Source organism: Rhinoderma darwinii, chromosome 5 (genome assembly GCF_050947455.1).
Source record: "Rhinoderma darwinii isolate aRhiDar2 chromosome 5, aRhiDar2.hap1, whole genome shotgun sequence".
Lineage (NCBI taxonomy): Eukaryota > Metazoa > Chordata > Amphibia > Anura > Rhinodermatidae > Rhinoderma > Rhinoderma darwinii.
The window spans coordinates 209,669,741-209,697,413 of NC_134691.1; the positions used below are offsets into that span (position 1 = coordinate 209,669,741).

A 27,673-nucleotide genomic window follows, 5' to 3' on the forward strand; every position below is an offset into this window, starting at 1 on the left:
ATATTATGTTATTTATCCAGCGCAGTGAACGCCGTAAAAAAAAAAACCTCAAAAACTCTGCCATAATTACTGTTTTTTTGGTCACGGTTTTCCAAAAATTGAAATAAAATGTGATCAAAAAGTCGCATGTATCCAAAAATGGTACCTATAAAATCTATACCTCGTCTCACAAAAAACAAGCCGGCACACAGCTCCATCGACGAAAAAATGTAAAAGTTATGGCTCTCACAACTTGGCGACAGAAAAAATACATTCTCTTTCCAAAAGTAATTTTATTGTGCAAAAAGTTCTATAAATTTGGTATCGCCGGAATCGTACTGACAGGTAACGTGTAGTTTATAACGCATGGTGGACGCTGTATAAAAAAAAACAACTAAAAAAACTATGGCAGAATTGCTGTTTTTTTTGTCACCTTGCCTCCCAAAAAAAGGATAAGTGATCAAAAAGTCGCATGTACCCCAATATGGTACCAATAAAAGCTACAGCTCGTCCCGTAAAAAAAGAGCCCTCATACCACTACGTCTATGAAAAAATAAAATAAGTTAAGGCTCCAATAATTCAGGAAAGAAAAATATCCAGTTGTGAAGGCCCGAGGGGAACATTTCTTCTGTTTCAAAAGGCGATGTATCAAGGCACTAAAATTAGGGAACCAGGAAGGGGAGGGCCCAAACATATCTGTTGAAAGCGACGGTGCCCATATTATACCAGGACAACACTTTCCCGGCAAAATTCCCCAAACTGTAAAGGTGCGGAGTGTGGACCAAAAGGGGGATAAGGAAGGACATTTATCAGTGCGACACCGGCCTGTGCAGAAAGGATCGATCACAGCGTAACACACATCTATGGATCATTTTATTATTTTTTTTACCTTATTATTATACCACCTGACTATGCCCCTGATGTACTCTGCCCAGCTCAGATATGCCCCACATTATAAACGGAAACAACAGTGATACTCCAAACAAAACTATTACCAAGCAAATTCCACGCTCCAAAATGCAAATGGCGCTTCCACCCATCTGAGCCCTACAGTGTGCCCAAACAGCAGTTTACTTCCACATATATGGCATCACCATACCCGGGAGAACCCTTTTAACAATTTTTGGGTGTATGTCCCCAGTGGCACAAGCTGGGCACGACATATTTGACACTGAATTGGCATATCTAGGGAAAATGTTTAATTTGTACCTTCCGCAGCGCAATCATTTATGGAAAAGACACGTGGGGTGAAAATGCTCACTACACCTCTTAATAGATGCCTTGAGGGGTGCAGTTTCCAAAATGGGGTAACTTCTCAGGGGTTTCTTTTATTATTTCACATCAAAGCCTCTGCAATTGTGAACCAATACTTTATATGTCGCCAAATTAGGCCTCAATTTTACATGGTACTCTTTCACTCCTGAGCCCTGTCGAATGTCCAGGCAAAAGATTAGGGCTACATGTAGGGGGATTCTAAAACAGGGAAACACCGCATAATAATTGAGAGCTGTCTTGTTATGGTGGCACAAGCTGGGCACCACATATTGGCATATCTAAGGAAAAATTCCCATTTTCATTCTCCCACATCGTGTGCACACGAATTTCTGCAAAATACCTGTGGGGTTAACATGCTCACTACACCCCTAGGTGAATACCTTGAGGGTGTTGTTTCCAAAATGGGGTCACTTCTGGGGGGGATCCACTGTTTTGGTCCCACAGGGACTTTGGAAATGCAACATAGCGACCAGAAACCAAATGCAGCAAAATCTGTACACCAAAAGCAAATGGCGCTCCTTCCCTTCTGAGCCCTGCCGTGTGCCCAAACAGCATTTTATGACCACGTGTGGGGTATTGCCGTACTCCAGAGAAGTTGCTTTACAAGCGTTGGGGTTCTTTTTTTCCTTTATTTGTTGAGAAAATTAAAAATTTGGAGCTAAAGCTACGTCTTATTGAAGAAAAAGGATTTTTTTTATTTTCACTGCCCAATTCTAATAAAATCTATGAAACACCTGTGGGGGCAAAATGCTCACTACACCCCTAGATGGATTCCTCAAGGGGTTTAGTTTTCTCAATGGAGTCACTTTTTTGGCGGTTTCACTGTTTTGGTCCCTCAGGGGCTTTGCAAATGCGACATGGCCTGCGCAAACCATTCCTGCTAAATTTGAGCTCCAAAAGCCAAATAGCACTCTTTCCCTTCTAAGCTCCGCCGTGTGTCCAAACATCCGTTTATAACCACATGTGGGATATTGTTTTACTCGGGAGAAATTGCTTTACAAATGTTGTGGTGCTTTTGCTCCTTTAGTCCTCGTGGAAATTAGAAAAATTAGCTAAACCAACATTTTCTTTGAAAGAATGACGATTTTCATGGCCTACTTCCAATAATTTCTGCAAAAAACCTGCAGGGTCAAAATGCTCACTATACCCCTAGATAATTTCCTCAAGGGGTGTAGTTTCCCAAATGGGGTCACTTTTGGTGGATTTCCACTGATTTGGCACCGAAAGAGCCCTTGAAACCTGACATGGTGCCTAAAATATTTTCTAATAAAAAGGAGGCCCAAAATCCACTATGTGCTCCTTTGCTTCTGAGGCCGGTGCTTCAGTTCATTACCGCACTAGGGCCACATGTGGGATATTTCTAAAAACTGCAGAATCTGGGCAATAAATATTGAGTTGCGTTTCTCTGGTAAAAACTTCTGTGTTACAAAAAAAATAGATTAAAAATGAATTTCTGCAAAAACAAAAATTACATTTGAAAGTTTCACCTCTACGTTGCTTTAATTCCTGTGAAACGTTTAAAGGGTTAAGAAACTTTCTAAATGCTGTTTTGAATACTTTGAGGGGTGAAGATTTTAAAATGGGGTGACTTTTAGGCGGTTTCTAATATATAAGGCCCTAAAAGCCGCTTCACAACTGTACTGGCCCCTGTAAAAATAGCCTTTTGAAATTTTCTTGAAAATGTGAGAAATTGCTGCTAGAGTTCTAAACCTTGTGATGTCATAGAAAAATAAAAGGACGTTCAAAAAACTATGCCAATCTAAAGTAGACATATGGGGGATGTTAATTAGCAACAATTTTGTGTGGTATAACTGCCTGTCTTACAAGCAGATACATTTACATTTAGAAAAATGCTAATTTTTGCAATTTTTCACAACATTTTGGTGTTTTTCACTGGTAAATATTGAATTTATCGACCACATTTTTCCACTATCATAAAGTCCAATGTGTCACGAGAAAAAAATCTCAGAATCGCTTTGATAGGTAAAAGCATTCCGGAGTTATTACCACATAAAGTGAAATATGTCAGATTTCAAAAAATGGGTCTGGTCCTGAAGGCCAAAATGAACTTGGTCCTGAAGGGGTTAAGAGGTTTCTATCACGTTTTGGTCCCAAGAGGAGGGGGCGTAAGAGGGGGGATACTGTAATGTCCATGGTGGCTGACCACAAACTCCTTCCATCTAGTCGACGCCCTTCTCTCCAGAGATGTCTGCACATACGGCCGTCCTGTTCCACAGTGACCACCGGGGTGCGCTCGCGAGCTCAGTCCAGACTTAAGAAGCCAAAGCGCACGCAGGTGGGAGATTAAGCTGATTGCTCCCAGAGCACCCTGGGCTATAAGAAGGGCCCAGCCCCTTCCTCCCATGCCTGAGCGTCATTGTCATACACAAAGTTTGTCTATGCAAATGGTCTCCTAGTGTCTTCCTGTTCCCAGTGTTTCCCGTACCTGTATCCCGTGTGTAACGTCCACGGCCGCGGGCCGTCGGGTTTACTCACCCCACGACGCCCGCAGCCATGGATCCGTGAGCGCTGGCCCCTGTCTCCTTCCTAGGAGACGCCAGCGCTCACTTCCGCTCCGTCCTGCTGTGTCCCGTAGGGTGTGCGAGCTCGCGCACGGCCTTAAAGGGCCAGCGCGCGCACAAATGATTTCGTCATCATCATCAACTGCCCTGATTTCCTGGTCTATAAGAAGGCCCCAGGCCTTCTGATCCTTGCCTGAGCGTTGTTAGTCTTTCCCAGTCTGTCTCGCAATGGTCCCTTAGTGTCTCCCGTTCCAGCTGTTACCCGTGCCCTGTTACCGTTCCTATATTCCGTATTGTTCTAGTTCCTGTGCCTACCAGCGTTGGAGTAGTGTCGTCTGCCACGTCAAGTGTCGTCTGCCACGTCAAGTGTCTTCTGCCTCATCGGATCCTGCCCACCACGTCTGGCGCCACCTGTCAGCCTCCATCCGTGCTGAAGCCACAGCCACCATCCGGACTATTTCAGGTACCCAATGTAATGTCGGGGTAGGGAGACAGACAGGTGAGCCCTAATCTACCCGCCACTCAGTCCCTGCCTACTTGCAACGACCCGCCCTAGGCGACGGGGTACAACTGGGCGACGGTCCCTACACTCAATAGGTGCACGACAGACAAACAGACAAGGGTACAAAGAAGCCGGGGAAATGGGAAAGTTGCCCACGGGAAAACCGTGAGCAACAAGCGAGGTGAACGAGCCGAGTCAAACCAGGAGATGAGCGAGGTACAAAAACGCAGAGCAGAAGAGTGGTCAGTAAAGCCAAGGTCAAATACAAGCAGAGGGTCAGTAGTTCAAGAAGCTGCAGCAGGGCCAGGAAACAAGCATAGAAGAATCACAAGCAAAGGAGGAACAGGAAAGGCAGGTATAAATAGACAGAGGGCGGGAGCTAGCTCCGTCTGGCCAGGCTGTGATAGGCTCTCCCACTCCTAAGCCTGCCATCCTGGCTGGTGGAAGATGGAGTCAGTCTCACAGACATAGAAGCAGGTGCAGACTGATTACCTAGGGGCGTTGACACAGAAGCTGTGTCTGGCAGATCCTTTACAGTACCCCCCCCCCCCCGCCTTTTATGAGGGGCCACCGGACCCTTTCTAGGTGGACCTGGTTTATTGGGGAAACAAAGGTGGAACTTCCTGACCAATACCCCAGCGTGAACATCCCGGGCGGGTACCCAAGTCCTCTCCTCAGGCCCGTATCCTCTCCAATGGACCAGGTACTGGAGGGAGCCTTGGACCATCCTGCTGTCCACAATCTTGGCCACCTCGAATTCTACACCCTCAGGGGTGAGAACAGGGACCGGAGGTTTCCTCGAGGGAGCCAAGGACGGGGAGCAGCATTTAAGGAGGGAGGCATGAAACACGTCATGTACTCGAAAAGACGGGGGCAACTGCAGTCGGAAGGAGACAGGGTTGAGGACTTCAATGACCTTGTACGGCCCTATAAACCGGGGAGCAAACTTCTTGGACGGGACTTTAAGGCGCAAATTTTAAGACGATAACCACACCAGATCCCCGACCATAAACAAGGGGTTCTATCTGCCTGAGTTTTTTGTATGCTCTGGGACGCCTCTAGTTTCTTCTGAACCTGGGCCCAGACTGTGCACAGTTCCCGATGAACGACCTCTATCTCGGGATTGTTGGAACTAACAGGTGAAACGGAGGAGAACCGTGGATTAAACCCAAAATTACAGAAAAAGGGGGAGACCCCTGACGAGTTACTGACCCGGTTATTAAGGGAAAATTCGGCGAGGGGAATGAATGAGACCCAATCATATTGACAGTCAGAGATAAAACACCTTAAATATTGTTCTAGAGACTGATTAGTCCTCTCAGTTTGGCCATTAGTTTCAGGATGGAAGGCAGAGGAGAAGGACAGATCAATCTCCAACTTTTTACAGAAGGCTCTATGCCTATATGGAGAGCACCAAAAGAGCAAAGCCAGCCAAACCCCAATTCCCAAAGGTTAAGCATTAATGAGATAAATATCTATGTATTAGTATAAAATGTCTGAGAGGGAAAAGAATAGAGGGGGGCGGGACTTACAAACCCTGAGTGAGCATGATAGTATCGGTGGGGATACACACTGAATGAATTGTGAACCTAAAAAACAGAGTCCGACACACCAAGAATTAATTAAAAGTAACAAGTTTTATTAAGACAAATAACAGAACACCAATTAAAAGTTAAAGATGATTGCCACAGTATGAAAAGGATACCAGACACTGATACATGCAATATAGAAGAAATTGAAGAGCAGACTATCACTGTATAAGTAACAATTGTGAGTATAGGTGGAGCCGTGATATATGACATCCAGCATTGAATATTAACATGTAAAGACCACAAAACGTGGTACATAATAATCATGAACAGATGCAGGAGTCAAGACACGGCAAGCAACCACTCACACAAATAAACACCAAAAGGTGTATGCATGGAAGTGACAATAGAAAAGGTCAAATAAAAGCTCTGAAATAGAGCAAAGCACCTTACCCATGACACAGTCAGCACTGTCTGGCATCAACCCCGACGCGCGTTTCGGCCCTCGAGTCTTCGTCTGGGGGTGGTGTCAGAAAGTGAAACAAAGCCATTTAAACGAACAAGAGCCAATCAAAATACAAGTAAGCCAGCTGGAGCCGCTTAGAATTACTGCTAATACATGATGTGCCGAAGCCCGACAGTCCGGTGTGTCAACCACCGGAACCGGAACAAAGACGAGGGTCACGTGTCCCGCAGCCCAGTCCGGCCAGGAACACAGGCACCCGGGCAAAAGGTCCGGCGTGTCAGCATCCCAGGCGCGGTACCAGGCCCCGGAAGACGCGAACCCCGTATCCATGGTGCTCAGGCCGAGGAGGCGGAGACCCGGACTGACAGGCCAACGCATGCGCACCAAAGGGGAATGAAGCGGCACCGACCATAGATGAAGCGATATAATAGATTACGTTACACTTGTGCACAGTGTTGCACAAGTGTCAAAATGAAGATAAAAGATATTTACATGAACATAGTTCAAAGTACCCATGGCAAAAGAGAAAAATGAAATTAATGAAATTAGATTGGTCATAGGTACAACGATATTTACGTTTTTTGTTATTTGTCTGTCCCTATTGCTTTCCCTATTACGATTTCATAATATAAAATATATGACATAGATTTTTAATTTAGCTAAAATACATATGATATATAAAGTACATGTAAGTACATATAAAAAATTATTTATTATAAATATATATATATATACACAAGAGAAAAGAATATACAATAGGCAATATATACAAAAAAATTATAAAAAATACAAAAACCTGTGCACAAAAAAATTATATATAAAAATAATACAAAGTATTTATCATATATACATGTACATGCATAGAAAAATTTATTAAACTTAATCATTATTAATCAATAAATACATGTAAACAAATTAAATTTTTTATAAATTTATAGAACAAGAAAATTATACATATGTACTAGTATATATATGTACCCATTTAAGTGTACAAAAATGGCAAATTTCATATATAATATACAATCAATACATGCAAAAGTTACAGACACATATAGATATAATGAAAAGACAAACGAACTATGCAACAGGTATTTAACAGTGATGAGGATGATAATAATAATAAACAAGTGTATATAATGGACTTAAATATAAAAATCAAATATGTTTGTGTATGTATATTTGTAAACCATATATTAATTAATTACAATGTGGTAATTATACAATAAAACACAAAAAACACAAAAAAGGTGTGTGCAAAAGTATGATGATGGCAAAAAATAATACCATCAATTGATGTGATGTAAGGTGTATATAAGATATCAGTGTGTAACGATAAATAGGTGAATAAACGCATAAATAAACTAATAAGTCAAAATGTGAAAGTAAATATCAAATGACAATATACGTGTATGTGTGCAGAAAGGTTTAAGAAAAATAAGGTGAACAAGAGTGTATGTATATGTGTATATATCTATATGTATATGTGTGATGTAAGAGTAATAATAACGTGAGAGAATTATTTAGAAGTTTAAGACAATATGATAAAATACTGTGATGAACACACTAATGTAATCCCTGCAGACAAGAGAAAGCAATGTTGGTGACCAATTGTACACAATTACGCTAGATTACGTATCTAGGTATCTATGTGTGGTAATGCCGTATCCCCATAATTTCTACATGAACATCAATAAGAGATAATTGAATGCATCCCCCAGGTTTCGGCTACTTGAAGATTGGATGAAGAAATTGTTATGGACTCAGGAAGTCATTGGATATTAGATCACAACAAATTCATAAATGGCCATCTGTAACACTAGAAATAAAAGAATAAAAGTTAGAAACAAAACTAAACTCGTTGCTAAACAATTAAAACTGACACCATGAGAAATCCCGACACCTCTATAAAAATGCTGCAAATCCCAAATTTTCATTTAAACCATTAGGTTGTACTGTCTTTAGTTTCCAGATCCATCTGGATTCCAATCTTAACAGTTTTTTCATCAATGAACCACCTCTCAAATCAGTTTTCACATGATCTATACCCTTGACTTTAAGGGCTCTAGATTCACATCCATGATGCATGAAGAAATGTCTCGGAAGAGTTTTTAATAACTCGATATTTTCTGGGGCGGTACCCCTCGCTGCCTCGATACTATTCACGTGTTCCCTTGTCCTGGTTTTAAGTTCTCTTGTAGTGAGACCAATATAGATCTTTGGACACGGACACCATGCGTAGTAAATCACTCCCTTGGTGTTACAATTAATTGGCCAAGTGATTTTGTACGTCACCTGGCCAGTTGAATCCACAAACTCATCGCTGTTAACCACATTTGGGCAGGCTATACAACGTCCGCAAGGGCGACAGCCCCATTTTGGTTTAGATGCTCCGAAAATAGGTTTTATGCATTGGGGTTGATGGTAGCTATGGACAAGGGTATCACGAAGATTCCTTGCCCTTCTCGATGCTACCGCGGGTCTTGCAGGAAGGATTTCCGACAGAATAGTATCGGTTTGTAGTATTGACCAATGTTTAGTCAGACATTTCCTCATCTCCCCCCATCTGTCATGATAGCTAGTGACATACCTGATTGTTGAATCCACTTTTGTCTTAGTGATAGGGTGAAGAAGTTGGGTCCGTGTTGACCTCCTTGCCCTCTCATACGCCCTGTTAATGCATCTTCTATTGTAACCCCTGTCAAGGAAGCGTTGTTTTAGGTTATTTGCCTGTTTCTCAAAATCATCATTAGATGAACATAGCCTTTTAATCCTCAAAAACTGACCGATAGGGATGGCACAGATCAGATGACTTGGGTGCGAAGATGAGGCATGTAAATATGAATTAACTGACGTGTCCTTTCTATGTATATCTGTCCTGATGTAGCCGTCATTATCACGCCTGATAAGTACGTCCAGAAAATCAATAGCCACTTCACTAGTTTTCCAAGTCAAGCGGATATTAAGGTCATTGATGTTAAGTTCTGTCATGAAAAGAGCTAACTCATCTTTAGTGCCGTGCCAAATGATGAAGATATCGTCAATGAACCTGGTCCAAAGAACCACCTTGTCCATTGACGATATCCGGTCCGACAGAAACAGATCCCTCTCACACAGCCCCAGGAACAAATTTGCATATGAAGGTGCACAGGCTGCCCCCATTGCCGTACCCTGGAGCTGTAGGTAGAAGGATCCGTTAAAGGTGAAAAAGTTATGTGTAAGCACAAATTCTAGAAGAGTCAGGACAAACTGGGACATAGATGGATTTCTATCAGTCATCCCCAGAAAGTATGACACCTCCTGAAGACCATCCTGATGTCAAATATTGGTATATAAAGATTCTACGTCGCACGTAGCTAGCAACATGTTGGGTTCTAATTGAACCCCTTCCAATCTTTTAAGGAGGTCTGAAGAATCTCTGAGATATGATGGTAAAGTCTCAACCATAGGCTTCAGTATAGCATCAATGTACTTATTTATATTGTCACTCAAGTTGCCTCTTCCAGATATGATGGGACGCCCTGGTGGTAATTTAGGATCTTTGTGTACCTTTGGCAATAGATATAAACTTGCTACCGTGGGGTCCTGTACTCTGAGACATTCAACAAGGGCCGCAGAAATAATGCCCTCATTTAGAGCTTCTTTTAATATATCATCAAGTAAACCACTGAAAGAAGAAAGAGGATTAAAGGTCAACTTTTTATAGCAGGTCGTATTCCTGAATTGCCGGTAGGCTTCCCATTCGTACATGACCCTCGGCCACATCACTATGTTGCCCCCCTTATCTGCGGGTTTGATTACAGTATCTTCGAGAGTTTTTAATCTCTTTAGGCTCTTCCGTTCAGCACAAGTTAAATTATCATGCTTGATACCCGTGGATATTCTTTCAAAATCCTGGGCTACCAGTTTAACAAATAAGTCAATTGGTGGGCATACAGTGAATGGAGGAAATTTGGATGATCGTTTCCTTATAGTTTGAGGGATCATACCTGTCTCAGGATTTTCTTGTTCCTTAAGTAATTGTTGTAACGACTGTAAAGCCTCTCTCTCTTCAGGTGTGTCAAAGATGTTATCCTCCTTCCTATGGAACCATCTTTTGAAGATCAGTCCTCTGGCAAATAGATGTAAATCCTTTACCGCTGTAAAGGTGTCAAAGTGAGTAGAGGGTGCAAAAGTTAGCCCCTTAGATAGTACCCCAATGTCTGTAGAGGACAGATGATGAGTAGATAAATGAATTACCTGCATTCTCAAATTATCCGTCGATTGGGTGGGCGTCTGATTACGCCAGCCTTCTCCTCTCTGTCTGTTGGCTGGATCTGGATTGTATGTCTGCATACGTTGTTCACCAGCCCTGCCTCTCTGTCGACCCTTCTGTTTAAACATATTTGGTCTCCTATAATCTATTCCACTCCGTGTCCTGCCTCTTTGCGCATTGTCTTCAGGTTCCGACATGGAGCCTGCTGATGACACAGAGGAAGATCTTCTCCCATCCGCACTAAATTGTTTAGGATATTGCCACCTGTACATCCGATTTGTCATCTTATCATTCAAGTCTCGTTGGAATTTACGACTTTTGATGTCTTGGATGTTTTTCTCCCATTTATCCAACTCTAAATCGAGTTGTTGGAATGTAATTTTCCATTCCTCATCGTTCAGTTTAGTCTTGAGTTCAGTCTGTATTTTTTCAATCTCAACATCAAGCACCTCAAGTGTCTGTTTATCCAGACCAATCAAGAGTTCCATAAATGTTTGGGATGACGTCCTGCAAGTTTCCTCCCACCGGGAGACAAAGCATTTATCCAAACTGTTGAGGGTCGGAAAAACCTGAATCCTGAGTCCTCTGGGTATAAGGCCTCGCTGTAGATACTTCTCCAGGAAGGCCTTATTCCACCATGTTTTGGTTCGTTTGTGAAATAATGATTTGAGATTGCTTTTGATAGCAGCTATATTTCCCCGGGTGTCGGGATCTCCCACTGTGGGATCATCCCTAAAGACCACATCTAACTTGGTCAACCAGGTCCTTTCCCTGGCCTTAAAGTCCATGCTGGTGGACCTCCCAGAATCTGCGAAAAAAACAGAAAATGAAAGTACTATGCCTATATGGAGAGCACCAAAAGAGCAAAGCCAGCCAAACCCCAATTCCCAAAGGTTAAGCATTAATGAGATAAATATCTATGTATTAGTATAAAATGTCTGAGAGGGAAAAGAATAGAGGGGGGCGGGACTTACAAACCCTGAGTGAGCATGATAGTATCGGTGGGGATACACACTGAATGAATTGTGAACCTAAAAAACGGAGTCCGACACACCAAGAATTAATTAAAAGTAACAAGTTTTATTAAGACAAATAACAGAACACCAATTAAAAGTTAAAGATGATTGCCACAGTATGAAAAGGATACCAGACACTGATACATGCAATATAGAAGAAATTGAAGAGCAGACTATCACTGTATAAGTAACAATTGTGAGTATAGGTGGAGCCGTGATATATGACATCCAGCATTGAATATTAACATGTAAAGACCACAAAACGTGGTACATAATAATCATGAACAGATGCAGGAGTCAAGACACGGCAAGTAACCACACACAAATAAACACCAAAAGGTGTATGCATGGAAGTGACAATAGAAAAGGTCAAATAAAAGCTCTGAAATAGAGCAAAGCACCTTACCCATGACACAGTCAGCACTGTCTGGCATCAACCCCGACGCTCATTTCGGCCCTCGAGCCTTCGTCTGGGGGTGGTGTCAGAAAGTGAAACAGAGCCATTTAAACGAACAAGAGCCAATCAAAATACAAGTAAGCCAGCTGGAGCCGCTTAGAATTACTGCTAATACATGATGTGCCTAAGCCCGACAGTCCGGTGTGTCAACCACCGGAACAAAGACGAGGGTCACGTGTCCCGCAGCCCAGTCCGGCCAGGAACACAGGCACCCGGGCAAAAGGTCCGGCGTGTCAGCATCCCAGGCACGGTACCAGGCCCCGGAAGACGCGAACCCCGTATCCATGGTGCTCAGGCCGAGGAGGCGGAGACCCGGACTGACAGGCCAACGCATGGCCAACGCATGCGCACCAAAGGGGAATGAAGCGGCACCGACCATAGATGAAGCGGCCTGAGCACCATGGATACGGGGTTCGCGTCTTCCGGGGCCTGGTACCGCGCCTGGGATGCTGACACGCCGGACCTTTTGCCCGGGTGCCTGTGTTCCTGGCCGGACTGGGCTGCGGGACACGTGACCCTCGTCTTTGTTCCGGTTCCGGTGGTTGACACACCGGACTGTCGGGCTTCGGCACATCATGTATTAGCAGTAATTCTAAGCGGCTCCAGCTGGCTTACTTGTATTTTGACTGGCTCTTGTTCGTTTAAATGGCTTTGTTTCACTTTCTGACACCACCCCCAGACGAAGGCTCGAGGGCCGAAACGCGCGTCGGGGTTGATGCCAGACAGTGCTGACTGTGTCATGGGTAAGGTGCTTTGCTCTATTTCAGAGCTTTTATTTGACCTTTTCTATTGTCACTTCCATGCATACACCTTTTGGTGTTTATTTGTGTGAGTGGTTGCTTGCCGTGTCTTGACTCCTGCATCTGTTCATGATTATTATGTACCACGTTTTGTGGTCTTTACATGTTAATATTCAATGCTGGATGTCATATATCACGGCTCCACCTATACTCACAATTGTTACTTATACGGTGATAGTCTGCTCTTCAATTTCTTCTATATTGCATGTATCAGTGTCTGGTATCCTTTTCATACTGTGGCAATCATCTTTAACTTTTAATTGGTGTTCTGTTATTTGTCTTAATAAAACTTGTTACTTTTAATTAATTCTTGGTGTGTCGGACTCCGTTTTTTAGGTTTACAATTTTTACAGAAGGCTCTCCAAAACAATGAAACAAATTGTACCTCTCTGTCAGAAACAATATTGACAGGGACCCAATGGAGACGCAGGATGTGTTTGACAAACAAGGTAGCTAACGTCTTAGCATTGGGTAGTTTCTTGAGGGGCACAAAGTGGCACATCTTACTGAAGCGGTCTACTACAACCCACACCACCGACTTGCCTTGAGATGGAGGCAAATCGGTGATAAAATCCATGGAGATATGGGTCCAAGGTCTCTGGGGAATGAGCAAAGAACATAGTAAGCCCGCTGGTCGGGACCTGGGAGTCCTGGACCTAGCACAAACTTCACAAGCGGCGACGTAGGCCTTAACGTCTTTAGGCAACCCAGGCCACCAATAGTTTCTGGCAATGAGGTGCTTGGTACCCAGGATGCCTGGATGGCCAGATAATGCGGAGTCATGATTTTCCCTAAGTACCCTTAGCCGGATTTGCAGGGGAACAAACAGCTTGTTCTCAGGAAGGTTCCCGGGAGCTGAACCTTGATCAGCCGCAATTTCAGAAACTAAATCAGAATCAATAGAGGAAATGATTATACCTGGAGGCAAAATACAAGCAGGATCTTCCTCCGAAGGAGGGCTGACCATGAAGCTACGCGACAGTGCATCAGCCTTAATATTTTTAGACCCAGCCCTATAGGTAACCAAAAACTTGAATCCGGTAAAAAATAATGCCCATCGAGCTTGTCTCGGGTTTAGCCTCCGGGCAGATTCTAGGAAAACCAGATTCTTGTGGTCGGTAAGGACTGTTACCTGGTGCCTAGCCCCCTCCAGGAAGTGGCGCCACTCTTCAAATGCCCATTTAATGGCTAAGAGTTCGCGGTTGCCAATATCATAGTTACTCTCAGTGGGCGAAAACTTCCTGGAGAAGTAGGCACAGGGATGGAGATGGGTGAGGGACCTGGTACCCTGGGACAAGACAGCCCCCACTCCCACCTCGGACGCGTCAACCTCCACGATAAATGGCTCCATTTGGTTGGGCTGAACCAGCACTTCTTAAGGTCCTCAAAAGCCTGGATAGCCTCAGGAGGCCAGTGGAGGAGATCAGCACCTTTGCGAGTGAGATCCGTAAGAGGCTTAGCGATGACCGAGAAGTTAGCATTAAATCTCCTGTAATAATTAGCGAACCCCAGGAAGCACTGTTACGCCTTCAGGGAGGCAGGTTGGACCCATTCCGCCACAGCCTGGACCTTGGCGGGGTCCATGCGAAATTCATGAGGAGTGAGGATTTGACCCAAAAATGGTATCTCCTGCACACCAAACACACATTTTTTTGGTGTTAGCAAACAGTTTGTTTTCCCGAAGGGCCTGGAGCACCTTCCTGACATGCTCAATGTGGGAGGACCAGTCCTTGGAAAACACAAGTATGTCATCAAGGTACACTACAAGAAATACCCCCAGGTAGTCTCTTAAAATCTAATTTATGAAATTCTGGAAGACCGCGGGAGCATTACACAACCCAAAGGGCATGACGAGGTATTCGAAATGACCTTCGGGCGTGTTAAACGCAGTCTTCCACTCATCCCTGCTCTTTGATGCGGATAAGGTTATAAGCCCCCGTAGATCAAACTTAGGGAACCATTGGGCCCCCTGAACCTGATTGAAGAGATCAGGAATCAAAGGAAGGGGATACTGGTTCCTTACAGTGACCTTATTCAAGTTTCGGTAGTCAATGCATGGCGTAAGACCACCATCCTTCTTCCCTACGAAGAAGAAGCCAGCACCTACCGGAGAAGTAGAGGGGCGAATGTAACCCTTGGCCAGGCATTCCTGGATATACTCTCTCATGGCTTCACGTTCGGGACAAGAGAGATTAAATATCCTACCCTTAGGGAGCTTAGCTCCTGGTACCAAGTCAATTGCGCAATCGTATTCTCTATGAGGAGGTAACACTTCGGAGGCCTCCTTAGAGAAAACATCAGCGAAGTCCTGAACAAACTCAGGTATCGTGCATTCATTACCCCATTTGGTAAGATCCCCAGTATTCCAGTCAAACGTGCGATTATGCAACTGCAACCAGGGAAGGCCTAAAACCAAATCGGACGATAACCCCTGCATCACCAGTACAGAGCACTGCTCCAAATGCATGGAGCCAACAAGGAGTTCAAAAACAGGGGTATGCTCTGTAAAATAACCATTAGCAAGAGGAGTGGAGTCGATACCCACTACCGGGACAGGTTTAGGCAATTCAATCAATGGCATAGCTAGAGACATAGCAAATTCCACAGACATAATATTAGCAGAAGACCCTGAATCCCCGAAGGCACTGCCGGTAGCAGACCTACCACCAAAAGAGACCTGAAAGGGAAGCAAGATTTTATTACGTTTCATATTTACGGGAAATACCTGTGCGCCCAAGTGACCTCCCCGATGATCACTTAGGCGCTGAAGTTTTCCGGCTGCTTATTCTTACGCCTAGGACAGGTGTTCACTTGATGCTTGTCATCCCCACAATAGAAGCAGAGACCATTCTTCCTGCGGAACTCTCTACGTTGTTGGGGGGACACGGAGGCCCTGAGTTGCATAGGTACCTCCGAGTCTTCCGTGGAAGAACGAAGCAACGGAACCTCGGGAGGCATCATGGGGGAGTCAGAGGAGAAAACACATAAATGTTCACGTTGTCGTTCCCTGAGACGTCGGTCAAGTCGTACCGCTAAAGCCATAACCTGGTCTAGGGAGTCAGAAGAGGGATAGCTAACTAGCAGGTCTTTCAGGGCGTTCGACAGACCCAACCTAAACTGGCACCTTAAGGCAGGGTCATTCCACCGAGAAGCTACGCACCACTTCCTAAAGTCGGAGCAATACTCCTCAACAGGTCTCTTACCCTGACGTAAGGTCACCAGCTGACTCTCGGCAAAGGCAGTCCTGTCAGTCTCGTCATAAATGAGTCCGAGAGCAGAAAAGAAAAGATCAACGGAGGAAAGTTCAGGGGCGTCAGGAGCCAAGGAGAAGGCCCATTCTTGGGGCCCTTCCTGGAGCCGGGACATAATTATACCCACCCGCTGGCTCTCAGAACCTGAGGAGTGGGGCTTTAAGCGAAAATAGAGCCTACAACTCTCCCGAAAGGAGATAAAAGTCTTCCGGTCCCCTGAGAACCGGTCAGGCAACTTGAGGTGGGGTTCAAGAGGTGAGGTGAGGGGCACTACCATGGTAGCATCAGGCTGGTTGACCCTCTGAGCCAGGGCCTGGACCTGTAGGGAGAGACCCTGCATTTGCTGAACCAGGGTCTCAAGGGGGTCCATAGTGGTGTGAGGGACCAGGGTAGAGTAGGTATATGGGCCAGGAAACCAACAGAGAAGAATCACAAGCAAGGAGGAACAGGAAAGGCAGGTATAAATAGACAGAGGGCGGGAGCTAGCTCCGTCTGGCCAGGCTGTGATAGGCTCTCCCACTCCTAAGGCTGCCATCCTGAGTGGTGGAAGATGGAGTCAGTCTCACAGACATAGAAGCAGGTGCAGACTGATTACCTATGGGCGTGGATACAGAAGCTGTGCCTGGTAGATCCTTAACAGGTAAGTCAAATTGTCTGACTGCTGGGGGGTCTGAGCGACTAACTTCTGGGGGCTGTATAGGGGGGTCTGAGCGACGGGCACTATGGGGGGGGGGGCTACACCCCACAGAGATGTCAGAATCATACACTTAGAGCCCCCAGCAGTCAGTCAGACAACCTCACTTCCCCTTGCAATATAATCCCCCCATACAGCCCTCAGTTTTCCCATGAGAGAAATGTATGACATATCCACAGGATTTGTCATAAATGTCAGCGAGATGTAGGCCCCACCTCTGGGATCTGCACCTATCTCTAGAACGGGGCCCCCTAATCCCCTTACTACCTGTTTCTGCTCTCGCTGCCTCCCAGCCCCATCCTGATTACATGGTCGGGAGTTACAGAAACAGCCTAGCTTGCTGAGCTACGCTGTTTCCGTAAGTCCCAAAGAACTGAATGAAAGTTATGGAAAGTCCATGGAGTCAGGAAGTGGCCGGAACGCAGCGATAGCAGAAAAAGGTAGAACAGGGTTTAGGGGACCCGGTTCTAGAGATAGGTGCAGGTCCCAGAGGTGGCACTCACATCTATCTGACAGGATCCACAGGATATGTCATAAGTTTCCCTCACGAGAAAACCCCTTTAAAGTGAAACTAAACTTCTAAAAAAAACTTCTGACAGGTCATAGTGAAATGTCAGAAGTTTTGATCAGTGGGGGTCCGAGCACTGAGACCCCCATGGATCGCTAAAACAAAGTCGCAGAAGCGCTCAGATGACTGCTGTGCCGCTTCCTTTCTGATCTGCTTTTCTCGGAAAGCCGAGCAAGCGGTGTATGGACGTACACCACTCCGAGGAATGCCGATCAGTGGCGCAGCATTCAATCGTGCACTTCTGCCGCTTCACTTTAGCGATCGATGGGCTTCTCAGTGCTCGGACCCCCAACCGATTAAAAATTCTGACATATCAGTATGACATGTCCAAAAAATTTTAAACGTTTAGTTACACTTTAAAAGAGAGGTGTTAATTTTTTTTAATTATTATTATTGTTATTATGTATTACTTTTTCTTTAATAAAACAGTGTATCTGTGTCTGGTGCAACTTTCTAAATACTTTTTATTAAAAATGATTTTTACTTTTTGAGATACAGCTGCTTTATATCCTGAATACAGAGCAGCTGTATCTAGTACAAAAACCTGTATCCGTCAGGTCAGTGGCACTGACTGGTACAGTGTCAGCAGGTTGGGGGGGTTGAATTGCGTGTGAGGGGGGAAGGAGGGGGCCCAAGTTGTGTCAACAGCCCAGGGCCCATGGTACACTTAATCCGCCACTGACCGTGCTATCCTGGTCAAGTGCAGTGCTGAGCTGTAGTCGTGCTGCATACCACACCTGTCCTGCTACACCACGCCTGACGTCTGCCTGCTGCCTAGTCCCAGCCGATAACACCAAAAAAGTGCCTCAATAGAATAATTTGGTCAAACACCAAAGTTATAGTTTAAACACATATGCAGAAAATCAGTGTTAAATGTTCCAAACATTTTCAAAATAAAATAGTTTTTATTGAGACATGCTAAAAATGCAAAATACAGTTAATAGCATCAAAAATTGATTAAAATAGAAGTCCTCACAGTAAAGAAAATACTGAGTGGGTTACTGGCCATAACGAAAATTTCCAATCTTTGGATCGTCAGTCCATGCCTAGGGAAAAGGAAGATTAAGAAGTTTAGTAATTACTAAGAAAACATAAGCTGCAATATGAAGGAGACATATCCTGAAGTGTACAAGAATAATACAGCGGAATAAAGATGAAAAATATATAAAATTAATGATAAAAAACAACAACACTTGCTAAAAGACCCGACTGAGTGAATGCATAGGAAACTTGGAATAGCATTAGAAATACAGAGTATTTATAAGAAGAGAACAAAACTATTATATTCATTTAAACCCATAGGAGTTAGTGTCCAACTTGTGGATCCACATCGACTCACGTTGGGCTAATAGTTTTTTCCAATCTCCTCCTCGTGTGCTGATAAAAATCTGATCAAATCCCCTAGCTTGGAAGAGAGAACTATCACAATTGTGAAACATCTTAAAGTGGCGTGGAATGGTCTTGGGAGTAGATGGATCCAGACATTCCTTTGCTGCCTCAATATCGATAACATGTTCTCTAATCCTTCGTCTCAGTTGTCGTGAAGTCATGCCCACATAGATCTTGTGACATGGGCACACTGCAAAGTAGATAACACCAACTGTGGCGCAGTTGATGTGATGGGTAATTTTAAAATCACGACTGTGTATGGAGTTCCAAAAAATATCAGTGAATACAATATTGGTACATGATAAACACTTACCACATCTGAAATAACCCCATTTTGGACCACGTGATCCAAAAGCATTTCTCGGCTGGGTACCACGATGATGGCAAAGAATCTCTCACATTTTTAGATCTCCGATAAGTGATAGAAGGCTGGGGAGAAATGAATTGTTTTAGTGTTGTCCTGTGTCAAAATAGGCCAAAACTTGGACAATACAGCTTTAACCTCCCTAGCTCTGGAATGATATTCAGCTATCAGTCTCACCGGTTGATTTTGGAGACATGTCTTCGTTGATTTGATTTTTGGTTGTAATAAGGTCGTGCGGTTACAGTTCTTTGCTCGAAAATATGCTTGACGTATAGATCTATTGCTGTAACCTCGATCCAAGAATCTTTCTTTAAGATCAGACGCCTGTTTTTCAAAAGAGGAATCGCATGAACATATCCTCCTGGCTTGTAAGTATTGACCAACAGTAATATTTTGATTAAGATGTAGGGGATGTGCTGACCTAGCATGTAGAACTGAGTTAACAGCAGTCTTCTTCCTGAAGAGATCAGTTTGTGTATATAGCCATCTTCAACCGAAATGAGTGTTGCCTGTTTCCGGTATCCTGTATCCCGTGCTATCCTGATCAAGTGCCGTGCTGTGCTGTAGTCGTGCTGTGCTGTATTCCACGCCTGTCCTGCTACTCCACTCCTGACGTCTACCCGCTGCCTAGTCCCAGCCGAGCCTGCCTTGCTACTGTCCGAGCTGCCACAGGTACCCTATACGAACTATAGACTATTACCGGCGCCCTGTTGGCCAGCTGCCATACCGCCAAGGTGGTATGGTCCAGTGGGTCCACGAACCCAACGTGACATGATTATTCCCAATAAAGGGAATAAATTCTGTTTTGTCTTTCAAATTACTGTGTTTATAAAGATCTGCATTAGTAATAGGAATGTTATTTTTATTCAATTTACTAGCAAAAATGTTTTCAAATTTAAAGAACGAATAAACTTATGTACATCAATATAAGTGGAGAATTTATTGAGGATCTGCGTGGGAGCAAATGTTATACCTTTATTTAAAACTCTAAAGTGTTCATCGGTTAGAATTTTGTTACTCAGATTTGTTTAGAAATGATGTCTTTTCGTTTCTTCGATGCCATTGTGTTTGTCCATATTTTTGTTATTCCCCTTTCCTCTTAATTTTCTTTTGGTGGGTGTCATTTTTCCTTTTTGTAATGGTTTGTCTCTCAGAGGAACCGGATAGTATGGTTTTTTCAACTTATGTGGAAAATTTTGTGGATCACCTCTATAGTCATTATCCCTAAGAAAAGAAAATCGATGATTCAAAAAAGGAGGTGGGGGTGGGTATGATGAATCTTCATTGAAAAATGACCGAGCTCTTTAAGGTCTATAGGGATTAGGGTTATAGTTTCGTCTTCTATAATCTGAATTTTGTGAGAAGTGTGTAATGGTTGTAATGTCTCTGATCATTTGAATTTCCATAGGAATTCCAATTTGAATGTGGATGATTATTATATGTTCTTCTTGGACTATTATCAAACCTATAATTTTCATTATATGTTCTCTTATACATTTTTCCTTGGGTCTGGTTTGCATGTTTGTGTTGATTTCCAAATCCCTTTACAGGGCCATGTGCATACTGTTTATACTCCTGATCCCCAGGGTTTCCACTGGTTTGTTTAACATGACTTTGTATTTTGGAACGATTCCATTTATATACCGTATTGATTTCATATTCCTTTTTTTACTTTTGTATATTTTATGTGTTTTTTGTTCTTAAATCATTTTCCACTTTTTTTTTATAGTTCTTTGGCATTGTCCTGACATTTCTATATAGTCTTCAAGCGTTTTTAATGGCTGTAATTTGGCCTAAAAAAAATCCTAGATTTTTTCATTGACTATACGTAATTAATTTTTTCTTATATAAGTGAAGCTACGTCCCACATGAGGGATACTTCTTTTATTAGAAGCATTTCTAGCTGCTTAAACATGGATTCGAAATCATCCGTTCTAGGACCAATGTCTAAGTCTTCTTGTATATTATTGGAAAAATCAGCCAAGTTCTGGTCTCTAAAACGAAATATATCCATAATAAGATGTGCAGAAAGTTAGGATTTAAACGGTACAAAACTTTTTCGATTCCTTATAGCACACTCCTTAGACTTCATAAATCGGAGCAGGTATACAGAAAGAGGTTAAATACAACTCCCCCAAGAAAATACTGCAAACCATTAAATATATACCACTCTAACGGTTTATAAAAACAACAATCCAGTAGAATATCCTTAGGGATTAACACTGTCCCTAAATTGGTCTGGCAACAGCATAATATACTACCTTTGGGATAGCAATTACGTTATAGAAGTGAAAACATCTCATGCGATAATATAAGAGCTATTCTAATATACTGTGTACCTTATCTCTGTTATTTTGCTGCCACATTAGTTACCATATTACTATTTAGGTTTTATTTTTGGGAAATACTTGCACTAGAGATGGAAAAGAAAAACAATATAGTACAGTTAACATTGATATTTTTGATGTAAGGGATAAATCTTCTATAAAATTTAAAATAAATTTTTTCAGGGTTACACACCGATCGCGCCAGATCGCGCGCGGACACGGCTGTAACACAGGACGAGAATGCTTGTCCTAATTTGCGAAGTACCCGCCGCTCAGGACGTGTATTCTCGTCCTGTATTGGCAAGTAGTTAAGGGCACATTCAGACGTGGCAGAATTTTTCCGCTGCAAATGTTGCTGCAATTACGCAACGAATCTGTAGCAACATATGCATATCTGACAGGTAATTGACAGCGGACTTGCCACAGTTTTTGCACTGTAAAGGCTGAAATCCACAGTGAAATTCCGCAGCTTCTCCACAACAAAATGTGCATGCTGCAGAGTGAAAATTCTGCACCGCGGCCTAAATTCCGCAGTTATTTTCCGCAACATCTGAACTAAGTTACCTAAAAATGTATAGAAACCAACGTAAAAAAACTGCAGACTTTGACTGCGGACTGTCCGCAGCGGAATTCAACAGCAATTCTGACATGTCTGGATGTGCCCTAACTGCCCCATAATATTTCTGGTGTAGAAAAGCACTTTATTTCCTATCATGACAGTTGGGTAAGTACATTTTCAGCATTTGTGATAGAGAAAGTAAAAAGACAGTTACAGTTAATTCCATGCTGGTCTAAATTTAAGGCCTAATTCACACGAGCGTGTCCATTCTGCGCATGTAAAAGACGCAGCGTTTTTCCTGAATTGCAGTTCCGTGTGGCATCCGTGTACGGTGTGCGTCTGCGTTTTTTACGCACGTATGTCATCTGTATGTCACGAGGTGTTTTATTTTTTCCTCATCATTTCTTTACTAACTGGTACGTGAAAAACACGGACAGCACACAGATGACGTCCGTGTGCTGTCCATTTTTTTTCACGCACCCATTGACTTCAATGGGTGTGTGATGCGCAAAAAACGCACAAGAATAGGACATGCAGTGAGTTTCACGCAGCGGACACATGCTGCGTGAAAAACACTGAATGTCGGAATGGCCCCATTAAATTGCATAAGTCCGCGTGACGTCTGTTGTTTTAACGCGTGTAACACGGACGTGAAATACGCTCGTGTGAATAAGGCCTTAAAAGGGAGAAAATGTTCCATTATTAGTAATAGTATATTGTCTGTAGTACCAGAAGCGTAGCTAGGTTCTCCAGCACCCGGGGCAAAGATTCAGTTTGGCGCCCCCCCAACCTCTTTCCCGACATCTCCTTCCCCCTCACCGTGTTTGTTTTCTCTACCAATCGACGTGTCATTTATTTTTATGTAACGCGAGTATAAAAACATTTGTACATTTTACAAGCAATATGGTTCTATACACAACACCAGAACCAAGCTCAGTACATAAATACAGCACCAGCACAAATACAGCTCAATTTAGTGCAACCCCTGCTGTACAGGTTTATACGGCGTAAAACTACAGCTCCCAGCATGGCCCGAACAATGATAAGGGTATGCTGGGAGTTGCTGTTTCACAAAAAATAAATCCTATCATTATCATCTCACTGCAGATCATACAGTGACTACATTACTGATTAGAGGCAGAATAAACATTTACATTAGGTGACTCACCGGTGACGTCTCAGATTCTAGTTATTTTTCTCCATCCGATCCAGACCTCTATGATGACTTCTCCCGGTCACAGCCCATTTCTGCAGTTTGCCGCTCACATGCCTTCAGCTTCTCACTTTTCTAACATTTCTGCACCTATAAATAAAGATAAAGTTCTCATTATACCACACACTATGCCCCTAAATATAATAGCGCCATACACTGCACCTCTAATTATAATAGCACCATACACCGTGTCTCACACACACACACACACACACACACACACACACACACACACACACACACACACACACACACACACACACACACACACACTGTGCCCCCTGTAGATAGTGTCTGCCATAGAGCCCCCTGTAGATAGTGCCCCCATATAGCCCACCCCTGTATATAGTGTCCCACAAATAACTCCCCCTATAGTGCTCTACAGATAGCCCACCCCTGTATATAGCCCCCTGTAGATATAGCCCACCCATGTATATAGTGCTCCACAGATAGCCCACCCCTGTATATAGCCCCCCTGTAGATATAGCCCACCCCTGTATATAGCCCCCCTGTAGATATAGCCCACCCCTGTATATAGCCCCCCTGTAGATATAGCCTACCCCTGTATATAGTGCTCCACAGATAGCCCAACCCTGTATATAGCCCCCCTGTAGATATAGCCCACCCCTGTATATAGTGCTCCACATATAGTCCACCCCTGTATATAGTGCTCCACATATAGTCCACCCCTGTATATAGTGTTTCACAGATAGCCCACCCCTGTATATAGCCCCCCTGTACATATAGTCCACCCCTGTATATAGTGCTCCACTAGATAGTCCACCCCTGTATATAGTGCTCCACTAGATAGTCCACCCCTGTATACAGTGCTCCACTAGATAATCCACTCCTGTATATAGTGCTCCACAGATAGCCCACCCCTGTATATACTATATACAGGGGTGGGCTATCTGTGGAGCACTATATACAGGGGTGGACTATATGTACAGGGGGGCTATATACAGGGGTGGGCTTTCTGTGGAGCGCTATAGGGGGAGCTATTTGTGGGATACTATATACAGGGGTGGGCTATATCTACAGGGGGACTATATACAGGGGTGGGCTATATCTACAGGAGGGCTATATCTACAGGGGGACTATATCTACAGGGGGACTATATCTACAGGGGTAGGCTATATCTACAGGGGTGGGCTATATCTACAGGGGTGGGCTATATCTACAGGGTGACTATATACAGGGGTGGGCTATATCTACAGGGGGGCTATATACAGGGGTGGGCGATCTATGGAGCACTATATACAGGGGTGGGCTATATCTACAGGGGGGCTATATGCTATATAGCCCCCCCTGTAGCTATAGCCCACCGCGGGATATGGTGCTCCATAGATAGCCCACCCCAGTATATAGCCCCCCCTGTAGATAGACACCCCCCCCGTAAATAAAGCCCCCCGCGTGTAGATAAAGCCCCCCCCGTAGATAAAGCCCCCCCCGTGTAGATTAATTCCCCCCCGTAGATAAAGTCCCCCCCGTAGATAAAGCCCCCCCCCCGTGTAGACAAAGTCCCCCCCGTAGATAATGGCACACACTTTTATTACACTTAAAAAAAACAAAAAAAAAACTATTCAAACTCACCTTAACCCCTTCCCGCAAATGGGCGTTACTGTATGTCCTTTTAGCGGCTCGTTCCCGCAAATGGGCGTACAGTAACGCCCTGAGGATGAAGCAGGCACAAGAGCTGTGCGCGCTTCATCCTCAGTGGGTGTCAGCTGTAATATACAGCTGACATCCCGCTGCAGCGGCGGCGATCACAGTTCTCTCCGATCGCCGCCATTTAACCCCTCAAATGCCGCTGTCAATAGCAACAGCGGCATTTAAGTGATTGACACAGAGGGAGGGGGCTCCCTCTGTACCCCGTTGGCCCCCCACGAAAAATCGCGGGGTTCTGATGGTTGCAATGGCAACCAGGAAGCCTAGCAATGGCTTCCTGGTTGTCAGGTACGGGAGCCTATTAGGTCCTGCCCGAGGCAGGATGTAATAGGCTCAACTGTCAGTTGTAAAGTGACAATACACTGCACTACACAAGTACATACAGAAGTAGTGCAGTGTATTGTACAGGGGATCAGAAGAGCAGATCTTCCAGTCCCCTAGTATGTGTAAAATAAAAAGTAAAAAAAAAAGGTTAAAAAAAGTTTTAGATAAATAAATAAAAGTTTTACATAATAAAAACAATAAATAGCCTTGTTTCCCTGATTGAGCCCTTTATAATTAGAAACAAATGGAAAAAAAGACAAAAACTAAACCTAATAGGTATCGCCGCGTTCGTATCGGCCTGATTTATAAAAATATCATATTATTTATCCCACACGGTGAACACCGTAAAAAAAATACAATAAAAAACAATGGCAGAATTTCCTTTTTTGGTCACGTTATTTCCAATAAAATGGAATAAAAAGTGATCAAAAAGTCGCATGTACCCAAACATGGTACCAATAAAAACGACAGTGTGTCACGCAAAAAACAAGCCCTCACAAAGCTCCGTCGACAGAAAAATAAAAAAGTTATGGCTCTCAGGACATGGTGACACTAAAACATTTTATTTATAAAAAGGGTTTTTATTGTGTAAAAGTAGTAAAACATATAAAAACAATATAAATTTGGTATTGCCATAATTGTATCAAACCGCAGAATAAAGTATACATGTTGTTTATGCTGCACAGAGAACGCTGTTAAAAATTGATTAAAAAAAACTGGTAGAGAATTTCTGTTTTTTTGATCTCACCTCCCAAAAAATTGCATAAAAACTGATCACATTATCACATTTACCCCAAAATGATACTAATAAAAACTACTGCTCATCCCATGAAAATGAAGAACTAACACAGCTCGTCAACGGAAAAATAAAAAGTTATGACTCTTGGAACGCAATAATGCAAAACGACGGCCCAGACTAATTTATATGTGCAGCAGTTCTTCACCTAAAACCCCACGTCATCATTTGCAGCCCCCACAGGTACACCCTGTAAATGCAGCGAAAACGATGACATTTTGGAGTCTGTGCTACATGTGGGGCTAGTGAAGTCAAAGATTAGACAATGCTGGAGTGCGGATATTTTGTACAATACCACAGACACCCTTTGGAAGTGCGACTCCTGCACCCAAAAATCCAGCCTGTGCATAAAGGATTGGTTGAAAGTGTACGTCACTATCCATGGATAATTAATTTTATTATTCATTTACCCCATTATTGCATCATCCTATTATGACCTGTTGCACTCCGCCCAGCTTACATATACCCTGATATACTCCGCCCAGCTTACATATACCCTGATATACTCCGCCCAGCTTGCATATACCCTGATGTACTCCGCGCAGCTTACATATACCCTGATGTACTCCGCACAGCTTACATATACCCTTATGTACTCAGCACAGCTTACATATACCCTGATGTACTCCGCACAGCTTACATATACCCTGATGTACTCTGCACAGTTTACATATACCTTGATGCACTCCGCCCAGCTTACATATACCCTGATGTACTCCGCCCAGCTTGCATATACCCTGATGTACTCCGCGCAGCTTACATATACCCTGATGTACTCCGCGCAGCTTACATATACCCTGATGTAATCCGCGCAGCTTACATATACCCTGATGTACTCCGCGCAGCTAACATATACCCTGAAGCACTCCGCCCAGTTTACATATACCCTGATGTACTCCGCACAGCTTACATATGCCCTGATGCACTCCGCCCAGCTTACATATGCCCCCACATTATAAGCTGAAACACCAGTAAAACACTAAACAAAACTACTAACAAGCAAAATCTGCGCTCCAAAAGCCAAATGGCGCTCCTTCTGGGCCTGGCAGTGTGCCCAAACAGCAGTTTATGACCACATATGGGGTATTACTGTACTCTGGAGAACCGCTTAACAATAATTTATGGGGTGTGTGTACAAGCTGGGCACAACACATTGGGCACTGAAATAGCATATCTGTGGAAAATGGCAATTTTAAATCTGCAACATCCACTGTGCACTAATTTCTGCAAAACCTTTGGGGTCAAAATGCTCACTACACTTCTAGATGAATTCCTTGAGGGGTGTAGTTTCCCAAATGGGGTCACTTCTCGGGGGTTTTCACTGTACTGGTACCTCAGCGCAATGCAACATGGCTCCAAAAACTAATTTTGTAAACTCTCCACTCCAAAAACGAAATTGCGCTTTTTCCCTTTAGACCCTTGCTGTGTGTCCAAATAGCAGTTTACAACCACATATGGGGTACTTATCTATTCAGGAGAAATTTTGTCACACATTTTGGGGTGCCTTTTCTCCTGTATTCCTTGTGGAAATGAAAAATTATGAGCTAAATCTATAGGTTATTGGAAAAAAATATTTTTTCATTTTCACGGCCCAATTCTAATAAAATCTATAAAACACCTGAGGGATCAAAATGCTCACTACACCTCTAATTTAATTCTTTGAGGGGTATAGTCTCCAAAATGGGATCACACTTGGGGAATTTCTACTATACTGGTACTTCA

At 43.5% G+C, this 27,673-nt stretch overlaps 1 protein-coding gene across 1 annotated transcript in view; it reads left to right on the forward strand.

The window, feature by feature from the left end:
• Positions 1 to 4,084: 4,084 nt before the first annotated feature.
• The window catches only part of LOC142652837 (carboxymethylenebutenolidase homolog), a 159,792-nt gene continuing 136,203 nt past the window's right edge, over positions 4,085 to 27,673 (forward strand). The window contains exon 1 of the mRNA XM_075828524.1: positions 4,085 to 4,239. The gene's annotated coding sequence lies outside the window, so the exon portion shown is untranslated. The remainder of the gene's footprint in view (positions 4,240 to 27,673) is intronic.